The sequence below is a fragment of the Pelodiscus sinensis genome, chromosome 3, assembly GCF_049634645.1.
Source record: "Pelodiscus sinensis isolate JC-2024 chromosome 3, ASM4963464v1, whole genome shotgun sequence".
Taxonomy (NCBI): Eukaryota; Metazoa; Chordata; order Testudines; family Trionychidae; genus Pelodiscus; species Pelodiscus sinensis.
In genome coordinates, this window is record NC_134713.1 from 117,051,651 (window position 1) to 117,077,639 (window position 25,989).

General features: G+C 43.5%; 1 long non-coding RNA gene across 1 annotated transcript in view; it reads right to left on the bottom strand.

The window, feature by feature from the left end:
- LOC112544035 (uncharacterized) overlaps positions 1–17,663 on the bottom strand; it is a 395,246-nt gene extending 377,583 nt beyond the window's left edge. The window contains exon 1 of the long non-coding RNA XR_012902339.1: positions 17,575–17,663. This is a non-coding gene — a long non-coding RNA (uncharacterized LOC112544035). The remainder of the gene's footprint in view (positions 1–17,574) is intronic.
- Between the last annotated feature and the right edge of the window lie 8,326 nt (positions 17,664–25,989).

A 25,989-nucleotide genomic window follows, 5' to 3' on the forward strand; every position in this document is an offset into this window, starting at 1 on the left:
ATTAGCAGAGATTAAGGGAACTGGCTGACATAATCAAAAATAAGAAAATAAACAAAAGGATCAGGGAGGAAGTGGTGGGTGGGGAGAAAAATCAAACAGCTCTCCCGTGGAGAAGGTTATCCCAGTGAGGAGGAGCAGGCGAAATCAATGACTTTTGGCTCTGCGATGAAGGGAGTCGATCCATCAGGCAGACTGATGGCAGTCACTTAACCTCTCACAGGCATCACCTGTCCCTGCCAGCACAATGTCAATTTTGAATTCATTTACATAGCACTCCCCCCTGGGGCCACTTTTAACAGTTCCACAGCTGGACAGCAACTAATGGAACAGGAGAGAGAATACTAGCTCTTCTCTCCCTGAGACTAAAGTGAACTCTTTATTTTAAATAGAAGTGAAAGAGCAGCTGAGATGTAGGCCATGTCTGTGTTTTTAATGTCATGATTGCTACCTCAATGTAAAAGCTTTGTGAAAACATAGGTAATTTTTACCTTTATTTCATTAGTCCATATCAACCCTATGCCTCCTCATACACTTAGGGTACATCTAGACTACATGCCTCTGGCGACAGAGGCATGTAGATTAGACTACCAGGCATAGGAAAATGAAGCGGTGATTTAAATAATCGCCGCTTCATTTACATTTACATGGCTGCCGCGCTGAGCCGATCAGCTGTTTGTCAGCTCAGCACGGTAGTCTGGACGCGCGGGGTCAACATCAAAGGCATTTGTTGACCACCCAGGTATGCCTCATCCCAGGAGGCATACTCGGGTGGTACACAAATGCCTTTGATGTCGACCGCAGAACGTCCAGACTACCGCGCTGAGCCGACAAACAGTTTATCAGCTCAGCGCGGCAGCCATGTAAATGTAAATGAAGCGGCGATTATTTAAATCACCGCTTCATTTTCCTATGCCTGGTAGTCTAATCTACATGCCTCTGTCAGCAGAGGCATGTAGTCTAGACGTACCCTTAGAGTATGTCTACACTATGGGATAAGGTCAAATTAAGATATGCAACTTCAGATACGTTAATTGCATAGCTGAAATCAAAGTACCTCAACTCAACCTTTGATGCTGTACATACTGAGTCAAAGGTAGAGCACTCTCCCTTCCACTTCCCTTACTCCTGATGGAAGCAGAACTACCAGCATCAACTGGAGTGCCCCCTCAATATGAGTTAGCGTGTCTTCACTAGACCCACTAATTTGAATACTGGAAGATCGACAGTGGCATCTACAATCTTCTCTGTAGTGTAGATGTACCCTTAGGCTGTGTCTACATTGGCATGATCTTGCGTCAAAACGGCCGCTTTTGCACAAAAACATGCTGCCTGTCTACACTGGCGAGGAGTTCTTGCCCAAGAACACTGACGTTCTAATGTGTGAAATCAGTGCTTCTTGTGCAAGAACTATGATGCTCCCACTCAGGAATAAGCCCTCTTGCCCAACTGTTCTTGCGCAAGAGGCCAGTGTAGACAGGCAACATGAATTTCTTGCGCAAGGAAGCCCGATGGCTAAAATGGCCATCGGAGCTTTCTTGTGCAAGAGAGCATCTACACTGGCACAGATGCTCTTGCACAAAAGCACATCTCTTGTGCAAAGGCACATGCCAGTGTAGACGCTCTCTTGCGCAAATACTTTAACGCAAGTACTCTTGCGTTAAAGAGTATTTGTGCAAGATCATGCCAATGTAGACACAGCCTTAGAGTTTATCTAAACTACCTGTCCATTGTCTCCACTGGGATTCCTCAAGTCAGTTCTCTCATTTGCAGCAAAGACAGCCTTGATAGGAAGGTCTGTCTAAACATTTAGGGAAAAGTATATTGAGTGAGAAGATCACATGCTTCTCCACAGAACTTGGCCTGTCCACCTCAAACTTGTTAGTACAATTCTGGTACAACTTGAACTAGGGTTATTCCCCTCCCATTCATGATGGTAGCATCAGCAAACTCATTGTCTTCTGGGACCCCAGTCAGATTTACAAAGGGTTCTCCAGAAGCGATGTACTTCTAATTCAGGAGCATATTCAGAAGTTCTTCTTTAAATATTTCCCATTAGGTCTCCAGACCGTGGTCCATCCCTACTCTGTCTGAGCTGACAAACCCAATCCCTAGTTTGACACCACCAGCTATTTCAAACTACACTGAAGGGTCTGCAATGCCTCTGTTCATCCAAGCTTTCATTACGTTTACACATAAGACGGGCATGAAGACTTCATAAATCAGTTAGCCTATAAATAAGCTATTTATAACACATAATTAGTGTCAATTGTGCACAAAGAATGCAGCTCTCAGTGACTCCAGTTGGAGCTATGGAGCTCCAGTGCAGGGAACCCATTCAGGAAAGCACACAAGCATATGTTTAAAATGAAGCACGTGCTAAAGCCCTGATTCAACAAGGCATTTAATCCTTCTTGTAACAAGCTTTAAACATGTCCCTACCTTTAAACATGAGACACATTATGCATGTGCTTAGGTACTTTTCTAACCTGTGGTCTAAGTCTGGCCATTTTTATTTACACCCCCAAATTTGGTGTCCAGCTTTGAAACCTTTGGCCATCACTTCTCTGCCTCAGTTTCTCCATGAAAAAAGTAGGATAAAACATACTAACCTCCTGATGTGTTGTGAGGATTTAACAGTTAAAGTCTACAAAGAAGCCGAGACAATAAATGCTAAGTATTTTTAGTAAGAGTAACTATGCAAGTAAATATCCAACATTAGATTTCGTATTGTTTATAAGTGAGATCATACCTGGATTTTCTGTGCTCTTCTTTTCATCTTTCAGAACTTGAACTGCTAATCCACTTGGTTTTGTTTTTTTTTAATATACAGCTTCTTTAAAATAAATAAATATTCATTTTGCATGCATGAATGTTGAATATATTAACCCAGCTGGTGAAATAATTGTAAGGTGCTTTGCCTTAATTACAGCACAGTGATATGGTGCAGTTAAACATCCATATAATTTCGCATTACTGCCCTTAAGACCCTTACTTGGAGTCAAACTTTTTTAAAACAAGATTTAATTTGCAAGTGCTAAGGAAGTGAGGACAAAATGACTTCACTGTAGAACCATCAGATTTTTCCCAACAGTTTCAGTCTCACGTCAAAAATTAATGTAAACGGATGGGAGGAGGTGGGATGGTTGTTTCTATTTCATCATGCTTTAGGGAAGTTTGTTCTTGTTTTTCCACCGATTCTATTTTAGGCCCCAATTGTTTTTTCTCATAAACTATAGCGGCTCATTAACAGACATTAGGAAATAGCCAACTGCGTTATCTTCCAGCAGATTCTCCCTCTCCTATGCTTCCCTAAGCACCAACTCTACCGTTTTTGCATTGCACAATGCCCCAAGAGATAAAGGGGACCTTTTTACTGAAATTAACAATAAAAATAAGTGATACTTGGGATTCTTTCCTTGTCTGATTGTTATGAGATGTTAAATGTTTAGGGTACAGGAACACACATAATAAAAAATAAGCACAGAAAGTTAAATTGCCAACCATGGGCAGCACAAACAACCCCTGCCTATGTGGCCCCAAAATATCAGAAAAGACAAAGGTGTAGCGAAGGGGGGGCAGGGAGGGGCAATTGCCCCCAGGCGCTACGCTGCTCTTGCAAGTTGCCAGCTAAGTGCTGCTGCGGCTGCCAGCACCGGCTCTCCAAAGTGCAAGCCAAAGCAGCCAGCTGCGTGCAAGGAGCAGTGCTCTGAAGAACGGTACGTTCCTCCGTGCCTGGCTTGGGGGGGGAGGGGAGGATGTGATTCAGGGAGTGCTCCCCCGGCACTGGGGGTGCCTTGCTCTGGGGGGAGTGCACGGGGTGGGGCTGGCTCTGGTGCAGGGGTGAGGTGAGTGTATTGGGATGGGGAGCACTGTGGGGAGGTTGGCTCAGGGGAAGGGGGTGAGTGACTTTGGGATGGAGGGATACTGGGGAGGCTGTCTCTGAGGCAGGGATGGTTGTGTTGTACTTAAAAGTACCACATGGGATTTTTGGGGGGAAACGTCAAAATGCCACATTTATTGGTAATATACACAGATAGTAGTCAATACTTATATGCATATAATACAGCACGCACACACACACGCGCACACACACACACACACACACACACACACCCATGTCGTGTTTTTACCAACAGATGTTCCACCTAACTGCTGGCCAGATTAGTTAGGTGGGGGAGGGTTGGAGCAGGATCAATGCTCCCATGTTGACTGCAAGGTACCTTAGAGATGTATAGTGTCTTCCCTCTCATGGGCTATGTCTAGACTGCAAGCCTCTTTCGAAAGAGGCTCTTTCGAAAGATACTTTCGAAAGAGCCTCTTTCGAAAAAGAGTGTCTAGACTGCACGTTGAACTTTCGAAAAAGTGGCTTGCTTTTTCGAAAGAAAGCATCCAGTGAGTCTCGATGCTCTCTTTCGAAGAAGCCCTATTTACATTCAAGAACGCCTTCTTTCGAAAGAGGAACTTTCGAAAGAAGGCTTTCTTCCTCGTGAAATGAGGTTTACCGCCATCGAAAGAAAAGCCGCGTTCTTTCGATTTAATTTCGAAAGAACGCGGCTTGAGTCTGGACGCAGGTGAGGTTTTTTTCGAAAAAAGGCTACTTTTTTTCAAAAAAAACCCTGAGTCTGGACACAGCCATGGAGAGAGTCATCATATGCATATGCAGTTATTCATCTATGGTACCTTCTTCTGGGTTTTTTTTTTTAATGCTCTCCCATTCACCTTCAAAAAGGGACCTTCCAAAAGCAGGTGCTTGCTGCTTACACCCAAGGCATCCATAGGGCCAACTTTCTTTCAATGAACCCACTTCACAGGTCCCATTGTTCTTGAATCTGGCTTCCACCTTTCTCCAACCATTGCAAGTGCCCAGAGATGCTTGTCATTCATGCCTTATCCATTCACACCTCATTCACTCAACAGGACAATCAGTTTAGCAAAGGAGCAGGAGGGGGTATAAGACATACAAGGTTTCTATGTAAAAAGGCTTAATACAAAGTTTCTATGTTCTGTAAAAGTAAACAAAGTTTCTATAAAAGGACATAAAACAGCAAACTAAAGACTTATTACAAAACTAAAGGGACTTGATACAAAGTTAAAATTTTAAAAAATGAGAAAATGATTAATACAGAGATTAATGAGATTCACCTATAGTTGCATTGGTATGGAGGGGGCTAAGGTCCCTGCTCTGGAGAAGGGGTGTTGTATTCGAATGGGGGGTATTGGGGTTACTTTTTTTTTAAATAAAAGATACTTTATAACAAAAGGAAAAATGTAAAAAACAATAAATTGGTAGCACTTTAAAGACTAACAAACATGTAGATCAGGCATGTCAAACTTGAAGCCCTCAGAGCCACACAAATGAAAACTGATAGCTTTCAGGGACACCAAAGAGAATGTACTTCTATAGGACAGTTGTAATTATTTATTATTATAGCTTATGTTTTAGGCATATTTTATAATATTTTTCAAGTCTGTGTGACAGTGTGCGTGGAGAGAGGCAGGCCTTCATGTGCTAACTCTTAGCCATCACCTAGTACCTGCCTCCTGACAATCTCAAATCTCTTTACAAATTCTATTTTAAAATTGAGGTAACAGGCACAAAGTGACTTGTTTATGGGTCACCCAGAGAGGAACAGAGCCGGGAACAAAATCCAGAGCTCTCTACTCTCAGTCGTGTTCTCTGACTGCTAGACAAACCTAGTTTGCTTAGGAAGTCAGCTATAAAGGACAGAGAACTTCATAAATTAAAACCAACAGTTTAAACTGCACTTTGGAGCAGACTGCAACCAGAGCCAGTCCACTATCACCGGGGTAGCATGCTTGTGCCAACCCCCAGAGCTATGCAGGCAGGCCCCCGCCTTCGGCTATATAAAAACTCTGTGTCAGAGAAGGGTGTGCTTAGATCCACTGTCAGCATGCCCATGCAGGCTTCCCATACCACAGTCCTGTCCCCAGTGCAATGACCCAGACCTGGAAAGACCATTTCTCCAGAAGTAAGAGTTTAGTTTCCATGTCATGAAGCAAGGTCTAGGAGTTCAGAGATCTGGGCTCCAGGTAAAAAAGGGCTCTCGTAGCTACAAAACTTTTATCCAAGGACTTATGAGAGAGACTCCATAGGTCAATAGCAGTTGTCAGTCAGTTTTGCCAATACCAAGCCTCCAAAAATCATGCATCATGCCCTTCCCTTCCCCATCCCCAAAATTAATGAGATGTTCCTATTAATTCTAGTCCTCTAGTCTTCTGTCATATGCAGAGCACAGCTGACATATTAGGCAAGATCTAACAACCAGTTAATTCTGATATTCCTCTGGCAGCAGGTAGGTTTATGCTACCCAAGAAAGTGGGATTTCAAGTCCATCAGATAAGGTCTGTGTTGTTCAAAATAAAAAGGCATGATACAGGTAGTGATCTGGTATTTTTTCTTTTTATAAAGAGAATATGCATATCCCAAATGCCACTCCATATTATTTTAAACACCTTACTCCCACTTGTCAAGGTGGCTTTACTGCACTAATAGGTCAGCCCCTATCATTGCCATAGTTAGTGCCGCAGCTGTAGCATTTCAAGTGTAGACAAGCTCTTACAATAACTGAGGAATCCTTTTCCTTCTCAACGATCAATAGGGTGTGTAAAGGCACCCGGCCAATCTAAGTTGATTCTTTTGATTCCCCATATCCCTCTCCTTTCAGAACCTGACTCTCTTTGTGCTGGCCCCAGATAGACAAGCCACTGAAACAGGGAATAAAGGAACTAATTACAATATGTTATAGAATTCTAATGTAGCAAAAATGGTGCGTGGGAGGAAGGAAATTTGAGGGTACCAATTAAACAAAGAACTTTCTTAGCATGCCCAGGGAGCAGCCCAATTCCACAAATCCACAAAAACCTGCTACCTGAACCTCTGAGAAACAAAAAAAGGAAACATGGTTAATAGCTCAGTAGCACTTAGGAGCCCCTGTCATGGACTAGGGCCCTATTGTTCTAGGCACTGTACAAATAGTAATCCAAAGGTTGCCCCTGCCCCAAAGAGCATAAGAGAACCCTCCACTCTTCATCAACTGAACTTTGTGTAATCTCCAGTTATCTCTTCTTTATAACAATCTGAGGCATTTTAATTACATATTCAGTTATTGAAGTATCTAAATTTGTATGATTATAACATTGATTAAAGACAGGGGAAATGTATTCTCATGCTCCTTTTATAAACATACTCTAATCCCAACAAAGACTGCTGTATTAGAAATGGAACACACATTTTAATATAGGAGCTCTCATCGTCATCTACATTTTATTTTACTAGATTTCTTAAATAAGAAAATAGTAAAGGCATACAGCTGAGCCTGTAAGAGTTCTACTCTCTCTCTCTCTCTCTCTCATTTGGATTCTCTCTTTGCTAAAGAATTCTACTGGGCTTACGTATTCATTATTTAGATCCATCTTGATTTTCTGAAAGACCCAACAATGGCATTGCTTCCTCTTGATTACTGAAAAAATTAATTTGATTCCTGTAGCTGGCTACAGTCTTGCAGTATACCCATGAGCAACAGATGTACCTTCTCTCTCTCCCCCTCCTTTCTTTGCAGAAATACACAGCGTTCATTGAGTGGCAGAACACACATCGTGAAATAGCTTTTTTCCTTCCCTGGTAAACTGAATTCATCTCCTGAGTTAATTTGGTGATCTTTTCTTTGTCTTGAAATTTTAAAATCCCCTCCTCCCCACCCGCAATGATAATTTTATCCCCAAAGGGCTTGGAAGAAGTATTTCAGTGAATTCTTTTTGGCCCAATTCAGGAAAGCGCTTAGGCTTGTCATTAACTTTAATCACAGGGTTAACCACTTTGCTGAGTCAGTTTCTATTTCAGTATCAGGCTTAGAGAGCTCTATGGCAATATATAAAGTTGTTTGTACTTCCTCTCCTTCTTGAGGACCCTTCGACTAAAGTTGGTATCTTTTCTCTCCATCCCCCTGATATTCCATTTCTTCCTGGACCCTGTCTGCTGTTTAATATTTCCACTTGGACTACAGATTTCTTTGTTCAAGGTCAATGTTCCACTTCCTGTGCTTGAGATGGCATAGGACGACTATGCTGGAAGGGCATCTGTGGGTGTGGGTGTTTTTCTAGGTCCCACTTGCAAGTTGGAGGGCTGTGTTACAAAGCATGTGAGTTAAGTCACTGTGAAAAAAAGCTAATTTAAAGCAAAGTGAGATTAGTACGGTCTTTCTGCCTGAGAAAGCAGCCTGATTTCTCTCCATATCTTTTTGGGTTCCTGAGTGTTAACATTCTGAATTCTAAGCAGCAGCTATGTTGCAACATTCCAACAACAGTATTTATGTTTCTGTCTAAATTCTCTATGTCTAAACCATGAATACAATACTCCGTTTTCCTACATGCCAACATGACAGTAGATAGTGTTTCTCTCCCCCATAAGAAAACACATGTTTCTGCATTTCTTTCCATATGTTTAGTATTGATGATCTGCACTGGCCTTCCAAATCCTTGCTTGAGATCTGTATGGGTTGCATGAGGCTGATTCCACACTGGAGCAATCTGTTGATCCTCAAAGACTAGCAATTTTGTCTTTGGTTTTCCTCCTAGGTCCCAAAAGCGTAGTAAAAAATCCACATCCCTCTATCATTTGCAGCAAGGTATTCAAAGTGAAGGTAACCAGAGCCATTCCATCTTGCATGGTTCAGGGAAGCAGTCCGCCCCAAGCCCCATGCTTTAGGGGGCCCTGTGTGGCCTAGGGGGCTGTGAGTGACTACTGGAGGGGAGGCTGGTGCTGGGAGCAGGCTCCAGGCCTCCCCCCCACAGCCACCAGCGGTGGCAAGAGCCACAGAAAAGCAGAGCAACTCAGACCCAGCCTACTGCGCTCTGATATCTCCTAGCCTGGTTGTTCTGCTCCCCTGAGTAACATGGGTGGGTTCTGGTGGAGCACAGCAGCCTGGATCCAGGTTGCTCTGCTTCCTGCCATCCTGGTGAGTCCGGGAGGGAATCTAATCCCTGATGCTGGTGCCAGGCCCCCTAGTAACCTCTCAGATTACATCACTTGGGGTAGGGGGCAAAACAGGGGCAGGAAGAGTCAGGGTGGGGGAGGAATGGCCTTTTGGGAATGGCCCTGCTGGTAACAAGCCAGGCCGGAATGGGTTTGTCAGTGTATTGCATGGATCAGCCCGTTTAGTATGCCACAAAGCAGAAGTGAAAAAGGATTTGTGCAATGGCCCTGTATTTTCTAACCTTAAACAGGACTGCGTAGCACCTGTCAAATGGTTAAATAAATACTCTCTCTTTCAGGCATTTTACAAGTGTAAAATCAGGCATCTGCTTTCTGACATAGGAGAAGCATTTATCACATGCGGCTAGAGCCATTGTACAGCAACTAGACTACACTGTATTTCCAGCGTGGGCATCCTCTGTTTGATTCACTCTCTCTCTCAAGCAACTGATAAACTCAGAGAGCATGAAGAAGCTAGACAAGCTGGATGGGAGCCTAACAAATGAAGAGGATCGTGTTCTCAAACTGTAAATAGCATTGAAGGATTTGTTCACCATTGATGCAGATCTCGGGTGGACACTTTGCCGTAGTTCTGAAAGGAATAAATAATGATTAGGGACTGATCATGGAGAGCAGGCACTTTATTTTAGACAGCTTCTTGTTATTCATTTTGTACCACACCTGGGTGTGGAAGTAACCTTGAAGCGGATGGCTGCTCAGACTAGTAGAAGATGTGAGTGCTGCAGAGGCAACACACTCCATCTCCTGGAGAAAGCTCATCTGCGATATGCTAGTTTGCAACCCTCTTGCAGCAGAGGTGCTTGCAACCCGCTAAATTACAGAAGGAAGTTGCTGGGATCTATTGTGTTAATTTTGATTGAATAAATGGGCCCCGAGAATCACAGGTGTTAACGTGACTTTGTCATTGTACAACACTCTCATGGTAGGGCTGGGAAGGGACAGCACTTCCTCTCTCCCTGTATGGCAGCTACACTCAAAAGGTGATCAGACCCATCTCAACAAACCTTCTCCGGTTGCAGGAAGCTCCAATGTTGCTGCCTTCAGAGCCCAGTTTGATTTTTGGATTTAACTTATTATTTGTAATAATGAAACATTTCCATAAAATCTCCAAATTTTGGACACCTAATACACCAGAGAGGGCAACATATCAAGTGAGGAGGTTTCAAGAAAATGAAGAAGCACTTAATGATTTCCAGTACCTCCTATGAATCCAGGCTGGGCAGGGCAGATTTCACATAAAGATACCATTTTTTTTTCAGACACTCAATCTTGATATAGAAAGGGGCTCAATGTTTTCTTTCTTCTCAGGTGAAAGTGGAAGATCACACCACATAGTTACAGCTGTGCCACTATTGTGTCCCTAGTGCAGACATGCCTGTGGTGTCCCGCAACAGCTGGATTGCAGAGTGATTTGCATGCATCTTCAACACACCTCTCCCTGGAGACAGGTTGCACAAGGAACTGATGCAGCAGTGGCTTGATGACTCTAGGATTGGTGGAGATACCCCTTGCACAAGGGGATGATTAGGTGCCGTCAATGGAGCAGCAAAAGGTGTGGGTTATAAAACAGAAACTTGGTTCCTGGTATATACAGTAGAAACTCTAGAAAGCACCATATGGCAGACAACAAAGCTCCAGGGATGCAATGGCTTTATTTTCTTCAGGTTGTTAGTATCATAGGATTTCACAGAACAATAGAACTGAAAAGGGACCTTGAAAGGTCATCTAGTTCAGTCACCTGGACTCATGGTAGAGATAAGTATTATCCTGACCATGCCAGACAGGTATTTGTCTAGTCTTCTCTTCAAAAACCTCCAGTTACAGAGATTCCACAACCTCCCAAGGTAATTTATTCTAGTGTTTAAGTACAATGGCGGGAAACTTTTTCTAACATCCAACACAAACCACCCTTACTGCAATTTAAGCCCATTGCTTTTTGTCCTATCCTCAGAGGTTTAACAAGAACAACTCTTCTCCCTCCTTCTTGTGACAACTTTTATATACTTGAAAACTGTTATGTCCCCTTTCAGACTTCTTTACTCCAGACTAAACAAAGCCAATTTTTTTCAGTCTTCCCAGATAGGCCATTTTTTTAGACCTTTAATTATTTTGTTGTTCTTTTCTCGACTTTCTCCAATTTGCCCACATCTTTCCTGAAATGTGGCAACCAGAACATGACACAATACTCCCGTTGAGGACTACTCAATGCAGAGTAGAGCAGAAGAATTACTTCTCATGTCTTGCTTACAAAATTCCTGCTAATACATCCCAGAATGATATTTGGGTTTTTTTGCAGTAGTGTTACACTGCTGACTCGTATTTAGTTTGTGAACCATGACGACCCTCAGATCTCTTTCTGCAGTACTCCTTTCTGGGCAGTCCATTCCCTATTTTATATGTGTACAACTGATTGTCCCTTCGTAAGTGGAGTATTTTGCATTTGTCCTTATCAGGAGCAGCCCAGGGTCGGCTGCAGCAGCTGGTGCCCTAGGCAGGGCAGCGCAATCGGCGCCCCTGTCTGCACGGCCGTCAGTGGCCGTGACGTCATCACGGGGCGCCCGGGCCAGCGGAGCCCCAGGCAGCTGCCTAGCTCACCTAGACTCACGGGCCGCCCCTGGTCCTTACTGAGTTTCATCCTATTTATTTCAGACCATTTCTCCAGTTTGTCCAATCTTTGGATATTGACTGTGCATTAAAATGGTGTCAGGAGCAATGAGGGGGATGGTTTTGCAGGTCCAGAAGAACAGAAAATGGAAAGAGGAAGGAAGAGATTTGAGATACTTTGAAATTTGAATATATATAAAGATTAAATATAACCTGGTTTCAAAATATAATTGGATTCATATTAAAGTCAATACCAGTTTTGCACTCACCATGATTACAATTCAAAGATTTGTTCCAATATATCTGCAGGTTGCTCCTGATTTCTTTTACCTCGTTATAGATCAACAGCAACATAATTGGAAGCGTTAACTTCAAGAACCCCAAGAAAAAGGTCTGCATCCTGCAGTGAACAGTTTGGTGCTTAAAAAGAATATTAAGTACAAACATGGGACACTCATGTATAACAGCTCTCACTCCTAGATCAAAGAGCGAGTCACACTGCAGAAGAGTTTCAGACCCAAATATCGCTGTTTACATTTCAGGGAAAATTTAATAGGATTTGTCAAAGGACCTTCTGAAGAAAGGATAATAGCATGCAAGTGACAATGAAGAGATCGATTCGACTGAATCCTGTTGACACTAAATAGTTTTAAAGGAAATACTTCGGTGCTGTGTTGTCTGAAATCTATTGTACTGGATGATTCAAGGGATAGATGGAATATAGAGCCTTTTCTCTGACATTTCTGAAGACTGCAATTCACAGCATGAACAGCTGTGTAACAAATTTCAGTTTGTAGTAATTCCCAGTTTAGGATACCGAGGTCAAGCACAGAGGCCCAAAGCATGCTCTGATGCTTCTGGTTTTGAGAGATCACTTTTGGTTTCTTTTGTTATTTAATTGAGAGCTGTTAGAAAGCTGCTCAGAGGTTTTGAAAGTCAGTAGACTTGGCAGAGCTGGATTAGTGGACAGTGCAAATAAGGCTGACTATGATACATTTTATTTATTCCATGCACATGAGAGCACTTGACTGTATATGGGGCACAGCAAGTAGGGATGGGGGAGGGTGCTGTAGCACTGCCAGGTTTTACACCTGGCTTCCCTCAGTCCAGGAGCTGGCTCTACCTCCAGCTCCACCAGTCCCCAGATCTGGCCTCTGGGGGCTCCTCTGGGATCCCACTGGCCCTGCCACCCCTCAAGATCCCACCACCTGTTGCTACCACACACTCTGCTGCACACCATCTCTGGGGTCCAGGCCACAGCCCTGGAAGCTCTGCTGCCACTCTGGGTCCCATTGCTGGCCTAAGGCTCGACTCCTGACCTTGGCCTGGGACTCTGCAGCCTCTTCCAACTGTGGCTAGTGTTGCCAACTCTCCCATAACCGATGCACTTTGCAGCAACAGTGGCCAGACTGCCCAATCTGGGAGAGCTGGCAATTCTACGTGAGGCCCCAGCCTGGGGTTATGAGGCAAACAGCCTGGGTAGGGGGGAGGAACACACAGCTCAGCACTCTTGTCCCTAAAAATAGTTCAAGCATCTCTGTATGGGGATATAAGCACTCCTTAGGGATTAGCCACACAGCTATTGTGCTGCTTTGGCACACGTGAATAAACTGTGTATGTTTAAAATGTTTTTTTAGACTAGTGTAATCCGGCAGCGAATATAAGGTCTAATCTTGTACTTCTGTGTGTTTAATCTTTATCATTCATTATTGGGAATGGAGCTCCTAACGTAATGTTTTGTCCAACTAGTGTTAATGATTTGGGGAAATGCCTCTATCTATGGACAATACCCTTCTGTCACATCCAAAGTGACACCAAATGACTTGGAAACCAGCAACATACCAGCTTCCAGTTCAACTATAAGGGAATTTCAGTTAATATAAAGAACTGCTTTCATAATTAAGTGTCCAAAATGGACAAACTAATTAAACAAATGGTTTGTTTTTTCTAGTGTGTGACTTCATGAAACATTTAAAAACCTACCCCCAAATCCCAGCAAAAATTCTATTAAAAAAGTTAGAGCCTTAATGACTCTCCCCAAACACAAAAATTGTTCTCAAGAAATAGCTAAGACTGAACGTTTGTTTCAATGGAATCCAGTCGATATACATCCAGAAAGCACACTATTTTAAACAAGAGTTCTACACCTTAAAAACATCTGGAAATAACTAATAAAGGAATCTCAATTAGGTCATCCATTGCAAATAACCCTTGATCACATGCTTCATCCCACCTGACTAAATGTTAATCTTCTGTTTTATTCTAAAAATATAGCAATGAATGTAGAAAGCTGAACCAGCATGACAAAAATCAGTTTAGATGAAGGAATAGTGATCCAGGCTACATTAAGTTACTCCAGCATTCTGTTTGCCCTCACAGTATGATCTCTAGGTGGAGAAGAATAATATTTGGAGTAAAATTGCAGTGACCATCTACTTGATATTGCAGGTCTGAATAAGTGTATGTACCTCCTTCAAGTTTTTATTTTAACTATACTGCGTTCCAACTAAAATAAGAAAGTTTCCAGTGAGTTACACTACAGCAGTGCTCTCCAACCTTTTTACACCTAAGATCACTTTTTAAATGTCAGGACAAGCCAAGATCTACCCCATCCCTTCCCCAAAACCCCACCCCTTCCTTGAGGCTCTGCCCTCTCTGTTCGCCTTCTCTCCATCACTTGCTATCCCCAGCCCTTACATACACTCAGGGTACGGCTACACTGCCACTTTTTTTTGGCAGTGAAAAAAAGAAAGAAGAAATGTTCCTGACATTTGGCCATGTAGACTGGGCTAATTGTCAGAAAACCCCCTTCTTTTGGAAGCCCCCTCATTCCTTCTGGAACGAGGAATACAGGGGCTGCCAGAAGGGCATGTTTGCCAGAAAAACTCCTGCAGTCTAGCCATACCCTCACTGAGTTGAGACAGGAGGTGCGGGTTCTGGGGTGTGAATGAGAGATTTAGGTGTGGGAAAGAGTGAGAGGTGCAAGCTCTGGGAGGGATTTGGATGGAGGAGGATGTGGAGAAGGGGATGCTGGCTCAGGGAGGGGGCTCCAGCCTGGGAAGTGCTGGGCTCAGGTGGAGGGTTGGGGTGCTGAGCAAGCTACAGGCTTGTGGATGTGAGGGTGCAGGAGTTTGGGTTAGGGGTGTGCGGGGCTCAGGACAGATTGATTGGGAGTTTGATGGGCTCAGGACAGAGATTTGCAGTGTGTGGATGGTGCAGGAGTGTTGTGGCAGAAGACTGGGGATGTGGGGGTGCAGGAGTTTGGGGATGTGAGAGGCTCAGGACAGGGGGTTCCAATGTATGATAGGCTCAGACTTGGAGTCAGGGTGGAGGGGTACAGGAGTGTTTTGATGCTGTGGCCAGATGAGGACTTTGCCCCAATTGGGGGCTTGTTGGCCAGGCTGCATTTTTAAATAAAATATTATGTCAAACACAAAAGGTTTCAGCATTGTCTTTATTTATGAGAAGGGCAGGTAACCTGTTTTGAGTCAGGGGTCACTGGCCCACAGAAAAGTCAGTCAGGGCCATGCAAGTAAGATACAAAAACACAACCCCTCCAAACTCCTCAAACCTCATTAATGTGGCCCCAACTGTACTTGTGGGTGCTGGAACAGAGTTCTGGGGCAGGGTGCTTGTGGCTGCTGGGACATGGTGCCAATGCATGCTGGGGCAGAAGACAGGGTGCTGGTGTGTGCTGGGGTAGGGTACTTGGGGGTCTGAGTTGGGGGTAGGGGACAGGGACCGATACCTGGGGATCCTGCAGCTGCACGCCAAGGCCTAGGAAGTGCGTGGGTTGCTTCTGTCTCCCAAACAGCGGCGCGATACCTGAAATGCTGGTACGTCATATGCCTGATGCCTTCCTGTGCTGGGGGAGGGGGAGTCCTGGACAGCACCAGCCTCAACCGCCGGGACAGTGCGCGCCTTGCTACTCTGCTCCCCACAGCAGTGTGCACCGCCCGAGCAGCTGGAGTCAGCACAGTCCCAGATCCCCACCCTCTCCCCCATGCACAGGAAGGCAGCACGGGAACGAAGTCCCCAGCCTGTGATGGACTGGAATTTTAGGTACTGCGCCCGCTGTTGGGGCAGGGGGGAGAGCAGCCTGCACCCTTCCGGGACCTGGTGAACGGCTGCAGAACTTCCCCCTAACCCTACAGGAAGCCCACGCTACCTCCATGGTCCCTGAAGGTAGCATCAGCACGGCCCGCATCTTGGGGACCCCCTGTCCTGAGCCTCTCCCATCTTACAATTCTGATTATTGTAACAAGTATAATCATCAAGCATGAAGGGTCAGTATGCCAAAACCAGAAGTGAAATGCACGAGGAAAAAAATGAAATAGGATTGCAAAGAAGAAGAGTTTGCTATAAGGTAGATTATACATAAAGATCAGGCCAACCCCAGAACTAAAGCTTAGAGGAATTCTTGAAAAGATCTAGAGAGGAATTAAATTGTGTTTCCAACTTTACCTACCAGTTACTTCAGTCAGAGAATTTCACACAAGAATACATCTAACCTTCACAGGATAAGATGCCACTGACTGAAGCTGTCCAAATTTGTCATTTTCCCTAGTAAGTATGGCGTTCTTGGCAGGTAGCACATATTTACCAAATTAAAATTAAATACACGTGAAAGAAATATGCAGCATGAAGAAAATTTAAAAATATTTGTGACTGCATGGAAGTGGATTCATCCAATTGAGATTGGACAATGAAGAGATTCGAGATGTAAAATGACTGCTCGGAAGAGCTTAATGTTACCAAAAGCACATTGTAGAAGCAGGTGAACAAATGAAAATCATTTAGCACAAGGACGCTGCTATCACAATGATCTGTAGTGTTTCTTCCCAGTCACATTTATTTGTTACAGTTGGAATAGAAAGGGCAGTTTATATTTTCCCAGTATTCTGGGAAAACCATAGATGATTCCAGTGTTTACCATCAAAGTACTGCCATTAAGGCCCTTTTTCTAATTAGCAGTTTATTTCCTCTATTTTGTTTTCCTAAGCACTGTGGCTTATGAGTGCCACTCTTTTTGTCTGTGTATATCAGACACAGCAAAGTGCAAAGCCATATACTCTAACGGAAATAAACACTTACCTGCAGTGATTCTTGTCCCCTTTTACATTTATATTAAGCTTTGTGAAATACAATTAGCATTGGGGAAAAACATAACTCACAGCATTCACTCAAGCCAGGCATGAGCGAGGAGAGGGTCCAGCGGAAGGCAACCAAAACGATTAGGGGGCTGGAGCACATGACCTATGAGGAGAGACTGAGGGATTTGGGCTTATTTAATCTGCAGAAGAGAAGAGTGAGGAGGGATTTGATAACAGCCTTCAACTTCCTGAATGGGGGGGTTCCAAAGAGGATGGAGAGAGACTGTTCTCATTAGTGACGGATGGCAGAATGAGGAACAATGGTCTTAAGTTACAGTGGGGAAGGTCTAGGTTGGATATTAGGAAAAACTATTTCACTAGGAGGGTGGTGAAGTACTGGAATGGGGTGCCTAGAGAGGTGGTGGAATCTTCATCCCTGGAGTTTAAGTCCCAGCTTGACAAAGCCATGGCTAGAATAATTTAGTTAGGATTGGTTCTGGTTTGGGCACGGGGGGTTGAACTCAATGACCTCCCATGGTCTCTTCCAGCCTTATGATTCTATGATTCTTGATGTTGTAGAAACTTCACCACAAAGATCTGTTAAAGCATCATATGCTCTCCTATGGCCAATCTCTACTCCAGCAGGGACTGTCAACTGTGCCAGCCTATGTAGTGGCCTGTAAATACATGCTTATTGTACCACCAGTTCTCCAGAGTCCATGTTCTTTTTTTCCCCCCTACACTTACTGAACCTTTTAAAGAGAGTGTTACATAAAAATGCAAATGGAAATACAACTACATGCCATGGGACCAGAAGTCTGATTGTTCTTACACTCTTTTTCCCCATTAAGGACCAAATCCTACCTTGGCTTGTGCAGTAAGAGGCAATGTAGACACTGGCAGATGTATCCACTCCTGCAGAAATCCTTCTGGTCAGGCCAGGATTCTCTGGTAGCAAACAGACATGTTGCAGAACATAGTTGGTGGCTGATCTGAATAGGAACAAGAATGATTGAGAGTCAGTTGGGAGTCTGACATGGACATTGTTCTCTTCAGATGTTGACCACCAAAGCCTTAAAGAAAAAGAAGAATTGTTCCCAGTATCTGATTTCTATACTTCCAGCTGAGCATAAAAATTATCTATATCAATGTTACATTATTAGGTGTTAACACAACTTCAACTGTAAGCATAAAAAATGCCACATAAAAACCTATTACAGCCCTTGGTTCAGGATGGGGCAGTATAAAACAGTCCGCTGCCCTCGTCCTGATTCAGGGAGGGGCAGTATACAACCTGTCAATAGACCTGACACATATATGGACCTTATGCTTTAGTTCATTACTATCTATCTAGGTGAAAGGTCCCAAACATATGTAGACTGACTTTGCCTTAGCTCAGTACACAGGATGTGGCCTGTAGCTCCCTTGTGTTACAGCCAAAATATACTCTAATATAAACCTACTATAATAAAACAAATAATCAAACCCATAAAAATAAGAACCTTCCCAGAAAAGATACTTAGACAAGCAAACAGGCTAGCCTTAGATGTAATCTCATGTGCCTACTAAGTATGCCAGTTCATTGTCAGGACACCTCTGTGGTTGAATCATGTACCTGTGGTAAGAACTTTCCCTTGAACTCTATTTTCAGCCCCTCAGATGCTTGGGGTTTTCTCTTCAGCCATTTATCTGTGCAAAGTTTGTCTGTGTAAAATTCATAGCCCTTGAGTCTAATGCAAACTTCCTGAAGCTGAAGCCCCAACATGGATCCACCCAGGTAAGCCCAAGCCCCAACCGCATGCCCCATCTTGAGCCCTCCAAGCCCTGATCATGCTTCTGCACTCCAAAACCCTCATCCTTAGTCACACTACAAAGCCCAACCCCCCCAGCCCAGAGTCTTTCCCCAAACCTGGAGCGCCCCTCCTGCACCCCAAAACCATCGGCTATGTCTACACTGGCACAATCTTGCGCCAGAGATATGCAAATGAGGCTACGCATGGAATATCGCCAAGCCTCATTTGCATATCCGATGAGATGCCATTTTGCAGAAGAGGCTCTTGCGCCAGAAGGAGCATCTACGCTGCCCCTTCTTGGCCAAGAAAAACCCTCTTGCACTATGTATCTTTTCTGAGAAGGTTATTCCTGAAAATCATCAGCATAGCGGCATTGCGCAAGAGGGTTTTTCTTGAGCAAGAAGGAGCAGCGTAGACGCTCCTTCTGGTGCAAGAGCCTCTTCTGCAAAAATGGCGGCTCATTAGATATGCAAGTGAAGCATGGCAATATTCCACGGTTAGCCTCATTTGCATATCTCTGGCGCAAGATGGTGCCAGTGTAGACATAGCCATCAAGTGTTGCCCTACCTCAAAGCCTACACTCCCAGCTATAGCATTTGCACCCCAGTTCTCTTTCCCAACCCTGCATTCCTCATTCTGAGCCACACCATAGAGCCCACACCCCCGCTAAAGCCCTCATGCTCCTGCATGCCAACCCTCTGCTTCAGTCCTGTGCCCTCTCCCACACACAGAACCCCCGGTACGTCATCTCCACACTGGAGTACATAAGAAAAGCCATTCCATTTATGGGTAGGAAAAATAAGAGGGAATACTGTTTACCAGCCCAAGTTTCTTCCACTGTCAGAAGCTACTTCACCTCACACTCAGCTTCTTACCAGACTCTGAATAAGAGGGAATACTGTTTACCAGCCCAAGTTTCTTCCACTGTCAGAAGCTACTTCACCTCACACTCAGCTTCTTACCAGACTCTGAAGTCCAATGCAGGATCCCAGGGCTTTCTCTCCCCCTAGAACTCATCCTTGTCTCTATCCAACTCCCTTTCTTCTAGAGCAGGGGTGGGCAATAATTTTTGATGGTGGAGGGGGCACTCCAAGATTTTGGAAAGTGGTCGAGGGCCACACTCTTCCATGATATTAATGGAGGAGGTGCAGGGTCTGGGATGGGTGTTGGGTGCAAAAGGGAGCTTGGGGTAAGGAATTTAGGTGCAGGAAGGAGTGTGAGGTCTGGGAGGAAGTTTGGGTGAAGGAAGGGGTTGTGAACTAGGGTACTGGACTGGGGTGCAGGGGGTTGGGTTTTGACCTAGGAAAGGAAGGGGTTGTGATCTGGGGCAGGAGATTGGGGTGCAGGAGGGGGACAGAGGGTTTGAGTTATGTGGAGTAGGCTGCAGTGGGTTGGGGGAAGGGAGGGGCTGGGGTGCTAGAGGCAGGCTCTGGCCAGGAGACTTACCTGGGTGACTCCCAGCCAGCACATTTCTGAGGCACCCTCCTTGCCTGCCCCGCCCCTGCACAGGCTGCAAGGGCCACATGAGTGTGTGAATAACAATGAGCCAGAGGGGAAGAGGATGTGGTGCTTCATGTGCTGCCTGTTCTTCAGAAAGGCTGCTCCCATTCTCCAGAAACCAGCCAATGGGATTGTGCTGGGGTAAGGGCAGCACATGTAGCTTCCGTCCTCCCTTCCAGGCTGACAGTTGTGAAAGAGAAATAGACAAGCAGCCGCTTTTCTGAGCAGTGTGCAGGTGGGGCGAGACAAGCAGGGAGCCTACCTGGGACTCCCCGCTGGGTCCACAGGCTTGATCCAGTGGCTTGGTGGGCCGGATGTGGCCCACAGGCCATATTTTGCCCAGCCCAACTTTAGGAAATGGCTGTGAATCTCCTCTCTGCAACTCACTGCAGCTCTTAACTTCCTAGCTTTATTCAAGCCCAACATGCACCTGCCCAGCTGGGCTTCATCTTCAAATACACTTTACTAGGCTCTGGCTTTCCTCCAGGTATAGCTTATAAGATTAATTGTCCCTTTTCACCTGCTCAAGACCTGTATGGGATGGACACTTCATCACAGGGAGCCTTCGTCACCTTAAATATTTGCAATCTGAGTTCATTTTCATAAAAAAAGTTAATTTTGTTTTTAAAACTTTGTATTTACTAATGTCTTGTGTATGTGGAGTCATGAGAGTCTATAAACCATAAATCAACTTCTTAGAAGATGCTCATGCTTGAGGAACAAAATATCAATGCTTACATCTAAGCACAGCACGCACCCATGTTGCCTTCTCTTTAAAAGCAGGATTAGATCAGCACTGAAGTGAATTCTTTTCAGTGTTCCATTGAAGATGGAAAGTGTTAAAAAGCTACCAGTTCCTAAAGGTCCATGAAACCACAAGGCTACGTCTAGACTGGCATGATTTTCCAGAAATGCTTTTAATGGAAAAATTTTCCGTTAAAAGCATTTTTGGAACAGAGCGTCTAGATTGGCACAGACGCTTTTCCGCAAAGGCACTTTTTGCGGAAAAGCGTCCGTGGCCAATTTAGATGCGCTTTTCCGCAAAAAAGCCCCGAGCGCCATTTTCACGATCGGGGCTTTTTTTGTGGAAAACAAAGCTTAGCTGTCTACACTGGCCCTTTTGCGCAAAAGGACTTTTGCCCAAATGGGAGCAGCATAGTATTTCCGCAAGAACACTGACAATCTTACATGAGATCGTCAGTGCTTTTGTGGAAATTCAAGCGGCCAGTATAGACAGCTGACAAGTTTTTCCAGAAAAGCAGCTGATTTTCCGGAAAAACTGGCCAGTCTAGACACATCCCAAGAGTTCAGTGGAAACTGACTTTTGTCATGAGAGCAGGGAAGAAGATACACTTTCTTACCACTTCTGTGATCTCCTATTAAACCCTTACTGTAATCCATAGACGCCGATGCAAATGTGTGTGCAAACACTGTCCTGAAAGCTACTTTGCTATACAAACTCTCTATACACAGTTGTAAATACTTAAGAGCAAAGCAAAACATAGGCCAATAAAGTTTTAAATGCTGAAGTCAGAATTTAATGGAAAGGGGTTTGTGTGCTCACATATTTATGTACTGAAGATCTATTTGAAGTATCAGTTGTTAAGTCAGAGATTACAATTCAAGTGATTTTGGGAATGAAAACATCTTTTTAGGTTTATTTTAGAATTACTTGGTAGCACTTCCATTTTTTAAGATAGCAGTAAAAGTTCCCATTCTAAGCCCTTATATTTAGCCCTCCTTTATCTCTGCAACAATGAAAAATCCCTTCTGTCAGCATGGTGGAGAATATTTTTACAACATTAGAAAGAAATTGCTCATGTCATTTTATGGATGGTGAAGTAAAAATATTGAACTGTTTCTGTTTTTAAAGCTTGTTTCTAACATTCTTATTACCTGCAGATTAAAAATGGGTTGTGTTTCCAAGGCAAAACTTGTAACTTTTTATATTACACTCATAGCTCATCTGAATATTTTCATACTCTTTCTTTTTCTGCCCACCCACAGAGGATAGCTTGCAATATGAGCATTCCACAATACATGTAGCTGGAACTTCATGTAAGCCAGTATGATGTAGGGGAAGATACATTGAGTAGGGTGGCCATTTTCACATGCTCCTTTTAAAGTAAAATCACAATTTAAGATGGTTTGATCTTGGTTTACTTTTCTGGTCATTTTTAAGAAAAGTCTGTATTTTAGATTTTGTCTGAATCAGTACAATACCCTCTGTAGTCTCACTGTGCACCAAGCACAGGCATTTCATTTTATTGATCAGTCACAATACATCTCCAGGATTAAAATATAAAAGGCAATACACATTCCACAATTTTCAGTACATGCTTTTAGAAGACACATTTTGAATAGCATATCAATGGGTGAATCTCAATGGTTCAGTAGGTCTATTGTCTTAGGATAAGCACCCAACAGTGGGGTCACTCAGCCAAGCTTTTGAATCTGCAACCTTGGTTGGCAATATCAAGGAATCATAAACTCATAGAATACTAGAACTGGAAATGACCTCAAGAGGTCATCAAGTCCAGTCTCCTGCCCTCACAGCAGGAGCAAACACTGTCTAGATCATCCCTGATAGCTGTCTGTCTAACCTGCTCTTAAATATATCCAGTGATAGAGATTCCACAACCTCCCTAGGCAACTTATTCCAGTGTTTTATCACCCTGACAGGAAGATTTTCCTAATGTCCAACCTAAACCTCCTTTACAGCAGCTTGGCTGCTGGCCTAAACCATGACATTGGTACACAAAAGCTAAAAATGGGGAGGGGGGAAAGGTAATCTCAGAAATCCTTGATGATGGATTAGGTTCAATGTCTGGACAAAAGTTTAGGTGAATCCTTGCTTATACCAGTAAAAGCATTTATTTTTTATTTTCTATAATGAGGGCGGGGAACTATGCAGATAATGCAGATACATCCCACTGCCAGTGGGGAAAAAAGGATTTTTTAACTACCTTTGGAATTTGGGTGCATGAGGCCAGTAGCTTCAGAGAGGTAGCTGAATTAGTCTATAACAGGAAAAATTTAAAAAACAACAAATAGACTAGTAGCACCTTAAAGACTAACAAAACATGTAGATGGTATCATGCACTTTCGTGGGCATAACCCACTTCTTCAGATGACAGGAGTATTAGAAGTTCAGATCCAAGAATAAATAAGGGAAGGGAAGGAGGGGGGCGGGGAGAGAAAAAAGGAGGGAGAAAAAGGAGAGGGAAAGGCGAAAAAAATAGAGAGAGACAGTGAGTAGATAGTTCAAATAGTTACAACAGGCTAAGAAGAACAATTAGCACCTCCATTATTTGGTTGGTAGTTTAAGTCATAGGATGTAGAAGGTAGTGTGGGGTTGGGATTTATATTAACATCATTGTAGGGTTAAGGCCAGCCTTAACATACTATTCTATTGGTTATAGGGCCCCAGTCAGGTGGTGGAAAATTCATACATTCCCAACAGCCCAGCCTGCTGCCAAGTCACCATCTCCTTCCTTCTGCTCTAGAGCATACCTTCCTGACTGAGTGCTCTCTAATTACGCTGTCCCTCAGCTTATTTGTGGGGAGGAGGAGAAAGCCACAAGAGAGGAAGTGAGTGGTTATTTTGGACTCTCCGGCTACGTCTAGACTGGCATGATTTTCTGCAAATGCTTTTAATGGAAAAGCATTTCCATTAAAAGCATTTGCACAAAAGCACGTCTAGATTGGCATGGATACTTTCGCGCAAAAGCACTTTTGCACAAAAGCATCCATGGCCAATCTAGACGTGCTTTTGCGCAAAAAAGCCCCGATCACCATTTTCACGATCAGGGCTTTTTTGCACAAAACAAATCTGAGCTGTCTACACTGGCCCTTTTGTGCAAAAGGACTTTTGCCCAAACGGGAGCAGCACAGTATTTCCTCAAGAAGCACTGATTTCTTACATGAGATCATCAGTGTTCTTGAGGAAATTCAAGTGGCCAGTGTAGACAGCTGGCAAGTTTTTCCGCAAATGCAGCTGCTTTTGCAGAAAAACTTGTCAGTCTACACACAACCTCCTAGTATTCAACTCTCTCTTGCTCAGAGTGCCCATGAAGCCATTAAGGGACCATTAGGAGATTTAATGAGGAAAGTTGCCTGCAGTGTATTATATATACTGATGATACCCATCTCTGTCATCTCACATCTGTCTAGCACTGGTCAGAAGCTTCTCAACAGAACAGTTTTTCATTAAAAAAAATACTGATTCAACGCAATCTAAACATTTCATGTGAACATTTTAACAGAGTTGACGTATTTCGATAGTATGAAATTCAAATATCAGGGATGTTGAGATCTGGGCATTTGAATTAGGCCCATCTCTAATAATTTCTGCTAACTATATAGAGTCTTTTAGAAAAAAAAGTGTTTTCATTCTTTAACTTTGTTCACATTCAGATATTGTGATGATTGGGCATACTAGAGACAAATAAAATAGATTACTAGACATAGGTTATTATTCATGCCTCTGAATTATGTGCCAAGATTTCCAGCAAGTTTTCTTCCAATTATCTCAGAGTTACATGCAGCCCAAGAACCTCTCCTGTTCTTGGCTGGGTCACTTTGTGCAGTCCATTTAGCTGGAATGTTCTTTTGAATTGGAATAGGGGCAATTTCATCTGACACACGAAACCATGAGAATGTGCTTTCCATTGTATCATCTCTGCTCAAATGCCACATGTGTTTCTCAGGGCAAGCCAATCTGTTGTGAAGGACACTGAGTGCTTTGCTGAGGCTAGCAGCCTTTGCCTGCAAGGCACTGTGAGGAACCTGAGTCAGTCCATGAAATTCATCACACACCAGCAAGCAGACAATGAAATGGAAAGCATTCATCTGAAACTGCAGACCAGATGCTTCCACCGTATACTTTCAGTATGGTTCACTTAATTCCATCAAAGTCTTTATGATGGCAGGAAAGGAGGGGCATGCGTGTATCTGTTTTGTTTCATTGTTTTTAAACTGCCAAATACTTTTCAAATCAGCACTGACAATTCATGTTTTCTCCATCACAAAAATGAGTGCATTTTAATGAAGACAACCAGGCAACCAGCCACTAAACATCCTCACTGCATTGTGAACCTCAGTTCACCCCCTCTAGGAGATTTTTACCTTCAGTAAATGGTTCCTGATAATCCACTTACATTTTCCTTTCTAAATTTCATTCCATTATATCGTTTGGAGCACCCTAAACAATACTTCTGTTTCTGAAAAACATATGAACCAAGCAGATGCCCTGTCGATGATTATTACCACAACCCTACCTCACAGCCATTCTTTAGAAGGGAAACGTCAGTCCTTGTTGGGATTATATGCTGTCTAAAATAGCTGGTATTTTCCCATTTAAATGCCCAACTAACTCATTTCTGATAGTGATATCCATGAAACCAAGTACACATTACTGTCTGTATTTCTAAACTTATTGTATCATCTGTAAAAATTCTGCCACAATTAGAGTCTAAAACAAACATATCCCTCCTAGGACCCTTAAAATTTATGGTCCATTCAGCCTTGCATCCTGAATTGAATAATTTGTGAAGTGCTGTGTTAGCAGGACTACTATAGTTGGGGAGGGTAGGTAGAACCACAACCCATGCCAACTCATTTATAATCTACACTGTTTATTTTTTTAAATCTCAGATGACTATGACATGATGGTGCACAAACTAATTTACATTTCAGATCTAATATTCTGATATGAGTTGGACCCTGCTGTAGTCATGACATTTCACAATGAATGTGTCTTCTTCTCTCTTGCTGTATAATATGTTATATTTCATGGTGCACACAGACATTAGATAAGAACATAAAATACTCTCACTGGAAGGCTGCAATATAACACAACTCTGTTTCTTAGAATTCACAGCAATAACATACTAGAACCCCAAACAGAGAGAAAGAGAGAAATAAAACAGCTGCTTTCTAAGACAGAAAGGCATAACTCGCCCTAGGTTACTTTAGGCTGGCTGGC